We start from the raw sequence: 18,697 nt of genomic DNA, 5'->3' as shown, positions 1-18,697 counted from the left end.
GCATCAGGACCATTGATTCTAGGTTGGGGTTGGTTTGGTTGATTGTGGTTATTTGGGATGTTGTCTTCAAATTCCAATCCAAGCCCTCTTTTCATGGCAACATTGTGCAGCATGGCACAAGTGGCAACAATTTTACAGCAAACATCAGGCCGATACTGCAATGCACCTCCAGTTTTATGAAGTATTCTGAATCTGGATTTCATTATTCCAAATGTCCTCTCTATCACATTTCTGGTAGACATATGAGCTTGGTTATAATTTTGCTCTTTGCGGGTTGTTGGATTCAGATAAGGAGTCAAGATAAATGTTCTCACACCATAAGCACTGTCACCTATGGAAACATTATCAACATTTCAGTGGTTTGAAAACCTGTCAAAACATTTCGCTGTACAGTTTTACAAAAAAAAAATGATCACTTACCCAGTAAATACCCATCTCCAAAATGTCCAGCTTCCAACTTTGTAAATATGGCACTCTGTTTAAATATGTAGGAGTCATGAGCACTTCCAGGGAAACTAGCAACTAGGTCTGTGATTATGGTTTTTGAATTACAAATGGCTTGAATGTTCAATGAATGATACAATTTTCTATTCCTAAAAATGTACTCATTGTGAGAAGGTGGGCATATGGGAATATGAGTACCATCTATGCAGCCTATTACATGAGGAAAATGAGCCATATTATAGAAGTCCAACTTTGTCTGTAAAAGTTCCTGCTGAGTACTTGGAAAAACTATGTAATGCCTGATCCTCAACAACATAGCATTTAAAAAATTTCTGAAAAACCTTGAAAGGGAACTCTGTGACACCCCCCCAGCAATGGCAATCACACCTTGAAATGAACCAGAAGCCAGAAGATGTAGGCAACAAAGTACTTGGACATGAGTAGGAATGGCTTGTGTTCTTAGGGTGGGCCTCTGTAGTATAGGATCCAAATCATCAATTAATTCCAGTATGGAATCAACATTTAACCTGTACTTGTCATAAATTTCTGCCTCAGTCTGACCAAATAAATTAATGCGCACCCTAAATATCCTTTCACTCACTACCCTGCGCCTCAATGCAGCTCTCAATCTCCGCCTGCGTGCCAAGACTATGACTGCAGCCATGGTGAAAGGAAATGTAATGGTCAGAGTGTGCCTTATATACTAAGAGGGATGGAAATCACATGAGACTTTGGTTAGGAAAAAAATAACACCAAGTCTGAGCTCTTCTTATTTTAGGTAATGCTATTTGCGATTTTTTACAGAATCGCAAATAGCATTTTTTCATGCATACCATTTTTCCATGCAAAAATGCGATTCCTTATCTTTGCGAAGGATATGCGAATTCGCAAACGATATGCGAATTCTTAAAATGCGATTTCTCGCAATTTTGATGATGCATCCCACAATTGAATTTTGCATTCGCAAACGGTCAAAATTACCGATTCGCACCGTTTGCGAATACAAAACACAATGATGCATGTGGGGGTTAGAACCGTTAATTACATTCGCAAAAAAGGAAGTGTTTAAATGTTAACTTGGAAACTTGGTCATTTGGACAGTCACACTTACCCCATCAACAATATTATGTCTACAGGAAAATGGAAACTCAAAAACATCATTAGAAATTGTTTGCTGTGATCCAACTGAAAGTTTCCAGCAGCTTAAAACACTTTGAGTTTAGAACAACAATGTAAGACTCCCCTTTGGATTCTGAACCCCAGTCCCAATGGAGCATAGAAATGAGCCTACAAAATGCTACCACCCAGGCCAGTCAATTTATTAACCACAGCACGACGGGGAGAGGAGCCAAAACATCAGTACCCTTATTTATGAGGCCTTGCGTCAGTTTTGCGCCGCCGGTGCGTCACTTTTTGTGACGCACCAGCGGCGTACAAAATGCGCCTTGTTGCACCATATTTAAAAAGTGACGCATCTAGGTAGATGCGTCACTTTTTAAACCCCTGCGCCACATTATACCTGAGTCAGGTATAATGTATGCAGAGGGGGGCGTTCCCCCACAAAAAGCCTCGTAATAGTGACGCAGTGAAATCTATGAGATTTCACTGAGTCACTTTTAGGACGCTGTTGCGTCAAAATCTTGCACCTGCCTCACAGCAGGCGTAAGACTGACGCAGGCCCTTTCACATGGGGCTTTCCCCATGTGAAAGGACGCATTGCTGGAGTTGCGTCACTTTTGTGACACACTCCAGCAATGCGTCACTTTTGCGCTTACAGATGCGTCAGAAATACCAACGTATCTGTAAGTCCTTGCGACCTGATGCGTCATACATTAAATATGACGCGTCATTGGTGTCGCAAGAAGTGCGCAGTGAAAAGTGACGCATCGCTGTTTTCACGCAGCACTGCGTCACTTTTCATAAATGAGGCCCCAGATATGTATAAATCTCAGGCTTCATGCGATTGTCTGAAAGAGGAAATGAAAATGGGCAAGAAGATACAAATAGGGATTGCAACTGTCTAGTATTGTGTCAGAGATTAGCGAGGTAAAAGACAAAGTTAAACCAAAGTAGGCAAACTAATATCATAAACTCTAGATTTATCATAAGTGACAATGTATCCTGCTTACAAATCATGTATGTCAACGACATACTAGTTCCCTAGTACCTAGGCCCTTATGAAAAACATACCGCAAACTTTTCAGTAAATCAGCAGGTTCCCAGAAAATTCTAACTAAAAAGCTCTCCAAAATGCTAAAGAAAGTTCCATACGAGAACTCCATGCAAAACAAATTTCGCAAATTTCCTATTGTAAAGTGCTCTATGTCACATTTTCACAAAAACAGGAATCCCGCAAACTACAGGTATGAAATTGTATACCTCAGTACTCCTAAACAAAGTCTTAATCCCCCATGAAAGACAAGGTAGCAGATAGAATAACTGGCACCATTCCGAGGGAAGACACTCCTTAAATAGGCGGTCATCAATTCAAGCAGGGGCTGACACTCGTGTAGCATGTAACTGCTTCTGGTGCTATGGCTGCACAGCCCTGGATGCAGTGCGTGTCACTGCCAGTTCAACACAGGGAGTGACAGCCCAGGTTATGCACACCATCACTTTATGTCTGCTTACTCATTCCACCCATTTTCTGCCTGCACCTCCATAGAACTTTATAACCCAGTGAGTACCGTAAATTAGTCCTTAGACCTAGTGAGCCATTCTGCAGGAACAGCATACAAATACACATACTTGTTTGCAGAAAAAGTATATAAGTGCATAAATATTTTGTGGCAGTTTTAGATGTTAAAACATAAATCTCTTAAAAAATGGTCTGCTCTTTCATAAAGAAGTCATGCAGCGCAGAAAGTCACCTTACTGCGCTGCACTGCGTGATTGCGAAAGGGCAGGAATGAATCATATTTTAGACCATGCTCTGGCACCCTTTGGCAGCCCAGCGCCAACGAAGGCACCTTGACACCATGGTGCAAGGGTGGCTGTGTGGCATTCAGGATTGTTTTTGTGCAGGAAGGGCACCGTTCTGCACAGAAAACAATCCTCGGAGGCATGTTTCTCTGTCTATGTGTGCTGCAGAACGCAGCACACATAAAAAGAAGACGAAATGAGGAGAAATAGAGATATTTCTCCTCGTTAGGCCTCACATGGTAAGGGATACATTTTTGGCACATTCCCAGGGTTACCAGTTTTGATCAATCTGGGAATGCATCAAAAACTATGGGAGTTGCATGGGAACACCCACACAATGGCCATAGAACAGCTTCCCAGGGCAGAGTGATGCAACACAGAGATTTGTGCTGCTCTGAGCTACTACAGATTTATGACTCAACTCAGGGCCAAGCAAAGGGGCTTTGCGTAGCTTCATAAATCTTTCTTAAGGTTTGTGTTGCACATGTACCATGCTGCAAAGTGCAAATGTGACGTAAACCACTCATAAATAGGCCCTTAAATTCTTGCTGGCTTGCCTCCTGTTCTAAGTCTCAGGGATATCAAAGACTTCAACTACCTACATCTGCATATGGACTCTACAAGCTGTGAGTCTGCCCTGCCAAGTCGTTCCACCCTAATCCTGGACCATTGGAAGTGAGGCCTTATGTGCTTCTTCATCCAGAACCCATGCATGTTCATCAGAACCGGTGCATCTTTGTCCTTGCATAAATCAGAACCAGCATATCCTCATTTGTGGAGAGGACCTGGCACATAGCCTTTTGAACCAGCGCATCACCTATGGCATCAATACATTGCCTACTGTGGGAGTAGCAGGCGCACATTGCATTCAGAACCGGTGCCTCACACTCTGAACCAAGGCATCGCCACTGTTACATAGAGAACATCGACTCATGTTGTCCACTACATGGCTCGACACCGAAGCATTGCTTTGGTTGCACCTTGCATCTTCGTTGACGACGCATCCCAAACCAAGGTACTGTGGTTCAGCCAGCCCAAGCGGCTCCCTATAAACAGCACATGCTCCATCGTGGTCGGCCTGATCCTTTGACTTTGCCCCGCTATAGTGAAACCAGATAACAAATTTAAGTGCTTATTGATTCTAAAGCCTATTTTACAATAATTCTTTGAAAATTCATAACTCGACTTCTACTTGTTGGGTTTTTGTTGTTATCTTATTTTATTTATAAAATTAAGCTTTATTTTCTTTACCAGCTGTGGAGTCTTTTTGGGGTGTTTTCACTGTGTTACTGTTTGAAGTGCTGCACAAATAATTTACAGTTTGCCTCTTAAATTAAGCCTGCTTGTTCTGTGCCAAGCTACCAGAACCTGAGTACCGGTTAACTTGTGGTGTATATCTGACTTAGCCTGACTAGGATTGTAGTTCCTGCTTGGACAGAGTGCATACCTCTACCAACCAGAAACCCAGTTTCTAAAAATGGCAATGCCATTTCTGGAAAGACACACAACTGTATTATTTTTTTTCTTTTAAATAAAAGGTTATAGAGTATCCAATGTGGAAAAAGAGAAGAGACATATATTTCCCACAACCAATACAAATTAACCCTGGGAGCAGTTCACGAAGTAGTGCTACGTGTAGCTACGCGAAGTGCACTTCGCGAGTTACCCGTAGCACTACGCGAACTGCGTAGTACCCTGTTCGCACTGTGAAAGATGCCGTTTTCAATTATTGCACAGTGTGGACAAGCATCCGGCACTGTGCAATCATTGAAAACGGCATCTTCCGCGGTGTGAGCTGTAGTTATCTGCCGCTCGAGTAGATTTTTACTCGAGCGGCAGCTTTCTCAATGCGGACTGGTAGTTTCTCATCGCGAGCGGTCGCGAGCATACGCAACCACTCGCAATGAGAAACCTGACCTCCCCACGCTGAGAATCTCGCCAGGAGATTTATTTTCCACGCTTGCGATCGGCAACTTGATGTTGCTGATCGCGAACGAGGAAAAAGTCTTTGCCGGGATGTCATTTTGCTTGCTCGCGGTGCCCACTTGACGTTGAGGACCGCGAGCAAGCAACAAATGACCGCTGCACTACGCTACGCGTGTTTGCACTGTGCTACATGCAGTTCACGCAGTGCAAAGTAGCGCAAACTACCCGAGTGTAGCATAGTGCTTTGCCCAGGGTTAATACAAATAGAAAATGCTAACTGAGGTAATGTACAATTCTGGATGTCTAATTATGAAGATTCATGTAAGTGCATGAGTGGGTTGAATGGATTTCCATAAGAGCTCGAGATGATTTTTGAAAATTCCAAAAAGAAATCTACTAAGATCATAGTTCACCTACAATTGTTTTCAGACTTTTTAAAAAGCCTTAAGTTCTGTTTTGAAGAAATGGAATTTAGTGCTTTAATTTAGATAATAACAACAAAGTATGCAGCAGGCTAGAATCTATGGCACTGCCAATACCAAGTATGACTGAAACACTCGAATTTAACTAAACATCAAATATAAGCGATTGGAAACTTATTTAAATAGTTTGTTTCCCTCTTTTGCCCCAAATAAGACCTCTGCATTATGCCAAGACCTGGTAAACAAGCATTACACTTATGTTCTGCATATTTGGTGTTATTTTTCATCCTAGTGAAGACTTCGCTCCAGTGCTTAGGAACTGATTAATTTGCATATAGGAAATGCCTATATTGACTTCCAAGCAAGATCCCATAATATTAGAGAATTTGGGAAGTATTTACTTATGCCTATTACCTTGAACTTTTACCACTAAATATGACTGTCAGATCCCTGCTTTTTCAAAAACTGGTCAACCTCACATCTAGGCCTTCTCTGCTATAAAGAGCGTACCACAATAGTGACAGAATATGGTCCTTCAATGTATTTGAAGTTAAGTAGTTAGAACATGTTAGAAGTAGATAAGGTTGACGTGAGCTCCACAGACACAAGGTCATCCTCAGCTTGTTGGATTTTCACCTGCAGTTGGTTTAGGAGATAAAAATGTCTGTATGACCTCTTCCCACTTCTTAGGAACTATATAGCACCCTTCCTAACTTTGGTATCAGGCATAAAGGCCTGTACCTCACAATTATTAATGATCTATCACCACCCAAATGTCATGTCAACGACATGGGGTCAGTATTTAATCTTTGTTAGAAGGAGAGCCACTTTTGATGTTCCCCTTTCATAGCAAAGTTGAGTATTGTGTTGGTGAGTTACACACCTGAAAAATCATTTAGAGCGCCTGTTAGTGGATTGAAGATTCATGCCTACTGTGCAGAAAACAAACCTTCTGTGTCAGCAACTATGAAATCACATGCAGGTATTCTCAAGTGTGTAGAAAATCATGCAATAGAGAGTGTGATATATCTCATGTATGAAGGCCGAATGCAAGATGGTTTGTTTTGCCTAATTGGCAAGACGGTGTGTGAATTACCTAATGGCCATCTAATATATATTTTAAGTCACGTTTGACAGTACTTGATATGTCTCAAAGTGTGATTCAAGTGTATTAAGATAGTGTGTTATTTATCTCATGGCAGAACAATGTGTTATTTTGTTTGAGGCAGATGGTGTGTGCTGTACCTCAGGACTGGCAAGTGTGTGATATTTCTAACCACAGGATAATGTGGGGTCGACATCAGATCAGGTCATGAGTGACAAGATAGTGTGAGTTTCACCTCGGTTCAGGGACGTTCGGGAAAGTGTATGATTTTGGTTAAGGCAGACTGGTGTGTGCTGTACCTCGGGTCAGAAGTCGTTCTTCATAATGGCATATCAGGGTCTGGTTTATCTCATATAAGCACAGCATATGATTATCTTAGTGGTGAGAAGTGTGATTTCACTAAAGGCAGAAAAATATGTTGTTTTGCCAAGTAAGAGTACAGTGCCTCAGAGCTAGTCACTGTGGCCCAGACTTACTATGATTTTGTGTTGGAGTTGCATCACGTATTTGGCACAGCCCGGCGCAAAATCATTGTTGGGCTTCACATAGGCATGCACATCCAGATTTCTGTGGCTTTGTAACGCAATACCTCGCATAACGCTGCCTTATGTTACCTCCAAGGGTGGTGCATGGGCTTTGCCTAGCATCCACCAATGTATTTAGTCCAAAATCCATGTTCAAAAAGACTTGTAATCTAAATGTTTGCATCAAAATGGCACACCTTTCTGAGGTTGGCGTAACAAGGAGAAATATCTTTATTTCTGCTCATTAGGTCCTCGTTCTGCAGCACACATATAAAGAAGAATTAGCACCAAGGGATCATTTTTGTTAAGAATAGGCACTATACTGACCACAACGTGGGCATCCTTGTGCCATGACACAAGGGTGCCAGCATTGGCGCTAGGCAGCCACACATGCACCAATGCTAGGAGAGAGCAGAACTGCGCCATATCTTTGAAAATATGGTGCTGGTGTGCTCCCGTCTTCCACGCGACACAGCTCAGCAACTTCACTTGGTGTGCTGCACTGTGTGGAGTGTTAGTACATAGGCCCCCGTGTGCTTAACACTAAGGCCCAACTGAAGGCCTCTCCAAGACAGGGTACTGTTGACAGCAGGATTTCAATGTTTTTGTGAACCAGCGATTCTTTGAATGCAACATACACGCCTCAAATTGAATTTCTCAAGCCACATAGTGTCAAATAATTCGGTAGCTATACGTGAAAAGGTTGCCCTTTTGGGTAATGTACACCTTGCTTCAGATAAGAAGAGAAACAAAACAGAAGGAGGGCAGGATTCTATTGTGAACTCGGCACGCGGAAACTCTCTCCAGGATATTTAATGTTCTGTCTTATGCAAATAAACGTATTCCGTGAATCATGGTAATGAAAAAGCTCATATTACAGAAGACATCTGTCATCCGGAAGCCAGTTCTGAGGCTGTTAGATCAGGGCAATGAATAAACGGCCTACCTAAAGATATGAAACGTTTCAAGTACTGTTCAATTATCGGTCCAATGTTCTTCCGGGACACACATGGCAATGAGGGAACGATTGGCGTTCATTAGTTTACAGGGCGCGTGCTGCCGGCGTGATGGCTTCCCGCCGCCTCTCACCTCCCCATGCATCAAGATGGCGGTGCAGCATGGCAGACAGCTCTAGGTGTTCATAAATTGTAGCCATCATTGGGGAGGGCAGTAAATAGCCGGGCGTGCAATTTTTTTCGTTCACGATGAAAGGAAAGTCGATCCTTGGCATCAGAACCAAAGCAAGCGGCAGGCTGTGTTTAGCTGAAGACAGCACTTTAAATTACCCAGTGTAGCAACAATGCGTCAAGCAGTCGCTTTTAAAATTCGTGATTTCTCCCGGAAGTAAGCGAGTGGATTGAAATAGAACTCGCCTGTACACATTCCAAACGCCTTTAGAAACTAGCAAAGTCTTAAAATCACACATATAAAGGCAGTCAAATGAGACCGACAATCCTCAGGCTTTATTACATTTATAATGTTGGGAGATAAGACAAGCAGGGCCATCTAGTCCCCCCTATGACAGGACTTGTTTTATAACGATGACGTTTTGTAAGTCTTCTATTGTGTCTGTGGTCTCTTACTTAATTACATTGTGCCATTTTATGTTTCTATGCATTGTGTTATGGTATTCTAAGCTACGTTTGGTTATTTAATGTTATTTATGCCTTTCTATGAGACAAACTTTACATATAATAAAGCATTAAAGATGATGAAACAAGTTTACAGATTATTTACTAAAAGTTCCATTTTATAATGCAACACAGTGTAAATGAGAGCATTTCCTTACACATTGAATGCTCAACCTGCGGTACAGTTTCACATAACAGAACAAAATTACTGCAAGTGAATGTTTTTGTTTTTTTAAGATCGATTATTTGGCAGCACCATATGGCATTGTCGTAATATGTGCATCTATGCCAACTTCCCTCTTAATTCTTGCACACATTTGTACTCGATGGGGGAATTCTAAGGGATTAGTTAAGGATTTAAGGCATCACAGGCTGACCACTATATTTCAGAGGCCAAATCAAGAGTGGGCTAGAAGGTTGAAGGCCTTTTTCCTTGAAGTGTGTCCTAACTCTATGGCAGAAGTTACGTTGATGGGAAAAAAATTGGCAGGCCTGCCATACCTCAGCAAACACAAGGAGATGATGGACGGAGCACTGAAACGTTTCAGACACTCAGCTCCAGATCCGGGTTTATTCCATCATCATTCTTTACCTTACTTTGCCACTCCAGTTCAGACCCAGTCATAAGCAAATCAGTTTTGACCCTGTGCCTCATGGGAACAGTCCAGCCCAAACTGCCAAGCCAGGTCTTCCTTGGACCATAAACAAGCAGCATGCTGGATCTATTGTCACTTTTATGTTTTTCCCAAAGACAGATTCTCAAAGTGGGGGTCTGTCTTCGGAACACAAAACAAAGCAAATAGGACTGGGAGCTTTACCCTAGCACATGAGGGATGTGTGCACCTTTATGTCCAAGGTCTCAAGGTTTGAGTAGATCATCCCATGGCATTGGGGAGGCCATTGTAGATAGGGTGGCCCCTTTCCCACTATTGTCACCTGCATCAGTGTATGCTACAGGCTCACCCAATGAAGAAACAGTGGTGGCTCTCTCAACAAACCAACCACATTGTCCTGACCTCTAATCTAGAATAGAAGCCATGAAGACGGCCGGTGGGCCAACTTCTGGCAGTTTTCCGGATTCCACACTTTTTTAAACCGCGTACAGTCTTGTAGGCCGGATTGCTAGGAAGCTGCTAATTTCAACTGATTTATGCAATAAAATATCAAAAGACATGGTTCATGTTGGGTGATATTTAGCCACTTATAACCATGAATGATTCTCTGCATCATTTTGATATGCCCTCACACCCACACAAGTAAGTTTTCCCTCTCATTCTCGCTCTTCAGACTCCAGGATTGCTTTCTCTCTCATTGCCCATGGACATTTTCACTTCACCAATCTTGGAGAAAATACTGACTTCAATATTGCAACATGAATTCACAAGCACTTCTTTTAAAAAGAATGTGAATCGGATTCTAACAGATGAGGGAGGAATTACCATCCTTTTCAACAAATCCAAATTAGATCCTAAGTAACTCTCAAAAAGTTCTTCAATTGGTCTGATTTGTGTTCATTCCAACCTGAGTAGTTTACAATATCTGTTCAAAAAATGAGCTTTCTCTCTATAGAAAAACTCTTATGTCCATTCGATCAAAAGAAGTGGTTTGGGTAAGTGCCTGTACAAATGGCACTACAACTCTGAGTTCTATATAGCCGCTAGTTATTAAAGATAACTGCCGCCATCCTGATAAGCATGATACCTGTACTTTCGGATACCAGTTGTTACCACTAACAAAAGGATAAACAAGTATTTGCAAAGCTAGTGTGTTTAGCGGAAGAGTACCCAATGTTAAAGGATATTATGTTTGTGTCATATGGAAGGGAGTAGCCATCTGTAAATAAACTGGAATAAAAGAGAATGCATTCCAGGTACGAACTTTGGTGTAACCATTGTATCATATGTTTAGGTAAACAAGTACTTCCATTTGAGGTTTTATTTTATTTTCCATAAAAAATATATATAACGTTCATCTTGATTTCACCAAACCAAATAGTAGACAAATCTAAGCTCATGTGACAAATAAGGTACACATAACACTGTCATCTTTTGTTAAACAAAAAGACAGCCAACATTGAAATGTTGTCCTATTATCAGCACAAATTAGTCCTATGGGCCTCATGCCTCATAATTAAGGGGTGTATTTCTATGTTCAGTTAATACCTTAAGATATTGTACTTTCAGGGACAGTGTTGCTGGATCATTCCAAGTGTTGAACCGGAGATATTTTGGCAAAACCACATGTTTTCCCAGAGGTGGAGAATTACGAATCCTCTGATTTTGCCAAACAAAAAATTCCCCCATGTTTATCCAACTAATATTTTTTAGGGAAGAACACAGTGTGCAATAAAGTTTGTTCACCTGTGTTATTTGTTTTACAGGAAAAGTAGCTGCCTGGCTATTGAAACTGTACTAAATTAAACAAAAATATTTGTGCAGTTCTTAATACTATGTCAATTCACCTCTTCTCAGTTGGTATGAAAGGAGCTGAATTCATTTGAAGACTAGCGTTGTTTTATTTTTCTTTTTCATTTCTGTAATTTTTTATTGTATATAAAAAAATATATATTTACATGGAGCATACATGAGTGGCGGAAAGAAAGAGGAAAAAAGAAAAAGAAAAATATAATTCTAGGTATTTTATTCTAGCATGATCCTAGCACCATGGAGACTCATGGCGATTTTTAAAAAAATGTTGGCAAGAGCTTCTTAAACATTTATAAGCATTATTCTGCAAAACATGGTGTGCTTGGTTCAGTTAACAATGGAATACAGAAAACTAGGCCTCTACTAAACAGTACATTAAACACTTGACCGTTATATCTTCAGTTACAGTGTGAACGTGCACAGGGGAAAAGTACTGCAGAAGTCTTTGTCCAAATTTCGAACCTATGATATAACATTTGAAGATGTAAAACAGACACTTGGGTTTCTTGGTGGTAATTAACTTAAGTTTATAGTCACCGAATTCAGGTGGAATTTGTATGAATCGACCTCTGGAAGATGAAAGGCTGATTGAAATGACTAGGGATAGAATCTGTGACACTGGGCCAAACACAGACCACTTCAGTGGATGAACTCGTCCACTGAGCCAGCAGACCCCACGCATTCAGGGTAGAGTGGTAGAAACCAGCCTCTTAACAACATCTCAGTCCCTTGCTTACGTTTGTCAGTTGTGCTGCCTCAATTGATCTAAATTGCACTCAAACAATTTCGAATGCTATGCAGTGGCTATCTGTTTCCTGTACCGCCTCTGCATAATGACCGCGACTGACTGCCTGAATTCGGCCTACTGGGCATGAATTGTATTCTGTGATCAATACAGCATAGATGCAATTAGCGTTGTGAAGCATCCAGCGGGGGTGAAATGGACAAGTACCGTTTCTGTGGTAATACCAGCAGCTAAGCTGCTGCATTTGACATTGAAGAGAGACAACTGACTTTCCGAATTATGTGGCCGAGCTGGGGGTGTGACAAACAATGCTCGACGCCCATAGCTGCATCTCAAGGGAACATGAATAACTGAAGCTCCTGTTGACATTGTCGATTTAAATAATACAGGAACAAGCACCCCATTCCGATCTGTAGCTGCAGTGGAAAGAGAATCTCTGGTACTGAGTTCACTTGAGGTGTGAAATAAGCACTTTAACAACAAGTCAATGAGAGTTCTACGAAGGATATTTTTTTGTTTCTCTTTTTTTCCCCAGTAATTACTTTTCACACACCTGCTTCCGCATGCTTTGTAGGCTGACATTAGATGACTGTAAGTGTGCTGTGGATAACAATGCCATTATTTCTCACCTTTTTGATTTTATGTATCTACCACAATGCTACATAAAAAAATATAAATAGAGTCTCTTTTCTTTGTGCTAGCATTTCTATCTGCTTCGTGACAATCACTAGCAATCACTAAACGTTATCGTTATATTGTTCATATCAGAACTGGGATTTCTGATTGGCTAAGGCTTGTGCCAAAGCCAGGCAGAAACCACCACTCTAGTCAGGGCAAGGGAGTTACACGCCAAAGATAACCCCTGCTCACCCCCTTGGTAGCTTGGCACGAGCAGACAGGCTTATTCCGGAGGCAATGTGTAAAGCATTTGCGCACGCACACAGTAACAACATCCCAGGCACACTACGAAAACGAACTTAACACAAGGTTATATAAAAATAACTTTTGTATTGTCAACACACTTCAGATAGTAATTACACAATATACATTGTGCCCACTGGCACGGGCAATATTCACAAGGGATTAATTACACAGGACAGGGCCACGTGGGTCACAGTCAGGATCAACACTTAGCAGAAATAGCACTTCTAGAACATAGAGTAATTGTAGCACAAAATAACAGTTGTAGAACACAACCAGTAACCACTGGTAAAAGGTAGGTAACCACTACGCAATACTAATAACCATAGGCATAGATCACGCAGGGACACATGAACTCACTAGTATAAACTATACTAGGCAAAACATCCTCCTAAGCATGAAAACACATGTAGAGGTATCCCAGGCATGAAGGCATTGCACATTACGCATAAATCACATTAGGCCTAACCAGTATAAATACAGTAGGCAATATCCTCACTAGTCTAAACACATTAGACTTTACCTCCTAAGTATAACTCACATTTAGAGGCGTAAATCACAGAGTGAGATATCATCTCACTAGCATAACCACAAGAAAGGCAAAATAACCTAAGAATATATATGAACTTAGAACACAGCCAGTAATCACTGGCAGACACTATACTCAGCGTCAACCTGTAACATAAATCATAACAGGTTCAGAATCACATTAAGCGAGAACTCTATTCTGCGCCAGCCTTATAAGCTAAAATAGGATAAACCACAATCTCCTAAACAGACTTGTACTAGGAAATAAAATTAATAACATAACCTGCAGTAAGGAATAAATTAGACCTAGACCACAGTAGAGAAATACAACAGTAGGTAAGACCTAATAAGCATTAAAAGCAAATCTAAAGCATAAATCAAGGTGCATACATCATTCTACAAACATTACATTTCCTAGCATCTATATAAAAATGACAATAGGGCCTTGCGCCCTATAAACCTAAGAGTCCCATGGGCCCAACCGGCCATCTATAAGGGACTCAAATGCCCTCTGTCCACAAAGTCAGGGCGCGCTGCCAAGGCAGCGACAGTCACTGGGGCGCACTTGGCGCAAATCTAAACGTGGCAGCTGCCCACTACTTACTGGGCAGCTGGAAGACTGAATGAAAGCCTAAACGTTGCATCTGGCACTAAGTGCTGCGCAGCTGTGCAGGCCAAGGTAGGGATGAAGGAGTGTGTCTCACTCCTAGATGCAAAGTACATGTCACCCTAAAAGAAAGGTCCTAAACGGTGCAGCTGCCCACTACTTGCTGGGCAGCTGGGAACTCAAAACTGCAACATGGGCCCTCAGTAGCCCTGTAAATTACTTGCGCCAAACGTTGGAGACACAGGGGGATCAGTAAATAACTAATTTACCCAAGGGAGCCACAGAGGCTCTGGGGGCAATGGTGCAAAAATGCGGGCACAGGGTAACCAATGCTGTGGCCCCTCTTAACTACTATGGCCCTTAAAGTATGGACATCACACAGTGCTTTAAAAGGTATGTCCCCTGGTGGAGCCATACGAGGGCTCTAAAATGCTTTAGGCAATGTTTGGGCGGCCCACTGCCATCCGGGGCCGCCCTATACTGGGAAATGGCACCGGCAATGTCTCCCGGGGTCGGAGTGGCCCTCTGCTGTCGGGGCCACTCTGGGGAAATCGACAATAGAGGTAGGCACCGGTCGCGTGCCTCGCTATGGGCTCCCCCTCCCCACCGGCAACACTCACCGGACTGACTCCTCGCTGGGCAGGCTTCGGCGGGCAGCGCAGCACCTGTGGGGCTCTCCCTTTACCTCGGGAGCCACGCCGGTCTACCACGGCGCTTCCCTTCTTGGCTGCTGGCGGCAATTCTCCTCACGGCGCGGGGCTTCCCTTAACCACACGGGAGCCCCGTGTTGGATGCTTCACTCTGGCACCCTTCCGGCCGGATCTCAGGCCCCGCCTATGTCCCGACGAGAGGTGCCTGACTTCCGGTGCGGCCGTAGGGGCCGCAGCTGTGATTTTCCTTTTCGTCAGTAAGAGGGGTAGGCTCCCTCGTAAATCAGAATTAAATTAGGAGCGGGCTGGGCACCCGTAATTTAAAAAATAAGCGGGGTGGCACTCGTACAATTTAAATTAAAGCCCCACAAAGCGGAGTAGGCTCCCGCGATTAATTATTAAATAAAACTGAAGACGCAGGGTGGGCACCTGCGCACGGAGTAAATATTAGAATAAGCAGGGTGGGCACCCGCTAGGAGCACAAGAAGGGGGGAATCCCCAGTCAGGGGGAATCCCTTTAGGAGGCATTGCAGCACAGCGCTGTGGAGGCCACTAAAAATAAAGTGCTCTCGATGTGCTTGGGCAGGAAAAAGGTCCTTAAAGATAAATAAGGGATCCTGGGGCAAAGCAGGAGTATCCCAAGGAAATCCAAGTCTTCAGGGCGTCCAGGGGCAGGACAGAGCCCAGGGAGGCAAGCCATCCCCTGGGCTCCAGTAGCAGCACGCCCCTGGCAGATTCCAGTCCAAGAACAAGAACATTTACTTGGGGTCACAGCACCTCTTTTATACACACAAATCCTTTGTTGTAGCAGTGTAGGCAAGGGGAGAACCAGATGCAACTGGTTCTTGAGCACTTTGTTTTGCTCAGCCCCTCTCCCTATTGACAAGACAGGCCAGGGACATCAGACGCACCACAGGGGGGGAGCCAGCATTGTGGAGGGAAGGCCCAGCCCTATTCAGGTCCCAGGTGCACTCCTCCCTCCCATCAACATGCAGATCTCTCCATTCACCACGGGGCAGACCCATCCTGACTCCTGGAGCCAGGCACTCCAGCCAGCTCCAGCCAATCACAAGCCAGACAGTCAATTCACATTTACTGCACAGACATGCCAACTTCTAGAAGTGGCACTTCTCTACTAGACACAATAAATCTGCGCACACCATCGCGCAGCATTTATTATCATAAGTTCGTACATACCAAACTCAACCCTGCACTCCCCACATACCAGGAATTACCCCAGGCACACATATCCCCCAGGCATTCCTATGGGAGGGCAGGCCATCTCAGCACACACACTCAGAGTGCTCGCGCACTTTACACTGGGCCACAGTGCTAAAGTGCGCAGAAGCCTAAAATCACACTACAATGCCAAAGGCTAAAGGCAAAAAGTTTAGGGGTGAACCTGTCAAAAAGGGCCAAGTCCAACAGTTCATATTTGTTACTAGATCTTCATAAAAACAACAGCAAATATCTGCAGTGCAATCTGGCAATAATCTCATGTGGTAGAGCTTTGAATGATTCAACATTTAAATCACAATTATTCAATAATTTGCAGCAATTCTTAATCACTGAGAACCACTTGATAAAAATACCACACACTTTGCAAAAGTCCATAACACTTACTGCTTTGTAATAAAGTGCTCCAAGGTGCTCACACAGTGATATATTGAAGAAGTGTTGTGTGTGTTGAAAAGCAACAAGGTAATGAAAGAACAATTCTTTGTTGTCAGTGGTGCCGTCAAATACAGTATTCAAAATGACAGTAGGCAATTAAATCCAAGACTAGATCCAATTGCCATGTAAGTCGACAAGGTTTCTACTCTGGCAAATTACTGGGTCATCATCAGGACTGTGGGAGTTTCATGGAAGCAGTTAACCAGGTGCTGCCAAATATTAAAGGTAACATCTAAGTAGATTATTATTTAAAATTTGTGAAAAGCCAAAGGTGTGTCAGGGTAAGCGCACCACCATGCTACTTACTATTGAGTAACCTACTGATTGTGTCCATCACCAAAAATCCAAACATTTATGCCCAGAGATTGGGAGGACCAGTAGTAAAGTTGGATGTCTGCCATCCAAACATCAGTGTCTGAATTTGACTGTATACATTTGTCCCATGCAATTCATGGTGTTTTCCTTTCTCACATTAAGGCCCTAATTACGATGTCAGCCTGACACCGTATTGGTCATGGGACCGACCAACACCCGGTCGGCGATCCCGATTGCCTTATTAGGATGCAACCAAACACTGTACTGTCGCATTCCTACATTTTACTATGTGAGCATGCATTCAATCCATAAACTGGCCGTAATGCCATAGTAAAATGGGAAGTACGGTTCATCCCTGCACCTTGTGGCAGGCACCTAAAGGTGTCTGCCACAAGGTGCTGGGCTCAAAATGGGGGCATCATATGTGCCCCTTTGGCCTCCAACCGGAGGCTGTGCACAAAAGGGGGCCCTGCTGAGTTTCCATTTCGGACAGACCAGCATGGACACAATGTCGGAAAACGTCAGCGTAATCTCAAGGGCAGAAAGACCTGCCCTTGAGATTACTTGCTGCATAGCGACTGGCGCCCCTCGAAATGACTGCCGGATTCTTTTCAAAATGAGGTGGTCGGACAGGAATCCGACCAACCTATTACGATGCAGCTCGGAAGGCTCTTGGCTTTAGTCAGAGCTTTCTGAGCCGCATCGTAATTGGCCCCGGAGTGTCTTGCCTTGGATTTAATCATGTTAAGGAATTGATCTGGTATAATGTGTGGGTATACAGGAGGTAGGGTAGCACTACTATTTTGAAGTATGCCACATGGCCAACAGTATTAGTAGTAAAGGCATTGCAACACTGAATTTCCAATTGCAGGTTGGTGATATGTGAGGCTAGGTTAATTTGCAAACTACTCATGAGGTCTAAGGAGAAGTGTACCTCCAGAGATCTGAAACTCTGAGAAATTATTTTTAGCTGTTTAGTCCAGTATTTTGTGGTACAAAAGGGGGTGGTGATGGACGGAACATCTGAACCAATCAAACACTCACACCCAGTCAACAGATCTGGGTTTAATCCATCACCGTTCTTTAGCCCATTCTGCCACCCCAGTTCAGACATGGCCATATGCAAATCAGTCTGACCCTGTGCCTCATGGGAACAGTCCAGCCCGAACAGCCAAGCCATGCCTTCCCTGGACCAGAAACAAGCTTCCTAGGACCGGTTTCTGGCATTTCAGCCGTCTTCAGCCAGGCTTGCTTGAATCCAGTGGCAAAGTGAGCAAGGGACTCACGTCTGAGCATACCCTGCCAATTTATGGCGAACAAAGCGGTACAAAAGGGGGTGGTGATGGACGGAGCATATGAACCAATCAAACACTCACACCCAGTCAACAGATATGGGTTTAATCCATCACCATTCTTCAGCCCACTCTGCCACCCCAGTTCCGACATGGCCATATGCAAATCAGTCTGACCCTGTGCCTCATGGGAACAGTCCAGCCCGAACAGCCAAGCCATGCCTTCCCTGGACCAGAAACAAGCTTCCTAGGACCGGTTTCTGGCATTTCAGCCATCTTCAGCCAGGCTTGCTTGAATCCAGTGGCAAAGTGAGCAAGGGACTCACGTCTGAGCATACCCTGCCAATTTATGGCGAACAAAGCAGTACAAAAGGGGGTGGTGATGGACGGAGCAGCTGCACCAATCAAACACTCACACCCAGTCAACAGATCTGGGTTTAATCCATCACCGTTCTTTAGCCCACTCTGCCACCCCAGTTCAGACATGGCCATATGCAAATCCAATGGCAAAAAAACGATGGATTAAGGCCCAGATCTCTGTACTGGGGTGAATGTATGACATTGT

General features: G+C 43.4%; 1 protein-coding gene across 3 annotated transcripts in view; it reads right to left on the bottom strand.

Annotated features, from left to right (window-relative positions):
- Positions 1-18,697, bottom strand: part of PLCB1 (phospholipase C beta 1) — a 2,298,721-nt gene that overhangs the window by 1,481,110 nt on the left and 798,914 nt on the right. The gene's annotated exons all lie outside the window — the stretch shown is intronic.

The sequence above is a fragment of the Lissotriton vulgaris genome, chromosome 6 (assembly GCF_964263255.1).
Source record: "Lissotriton vulgaris chromosome 6, aLisVul1.2, whole genome shotgun sequence".
In the NCBI taxonomy this organism is placed as follows: Eukaryota; Metazoa; Chordata; class Amphibia; order Caudata; family Salamandridae; genus Lissotriton; species Lissotriton vulgaris.
Note: the sequence above shows the minus strand (reverse complement) of the source record. Positions and strands in the feature narration are given on the sequence as shown.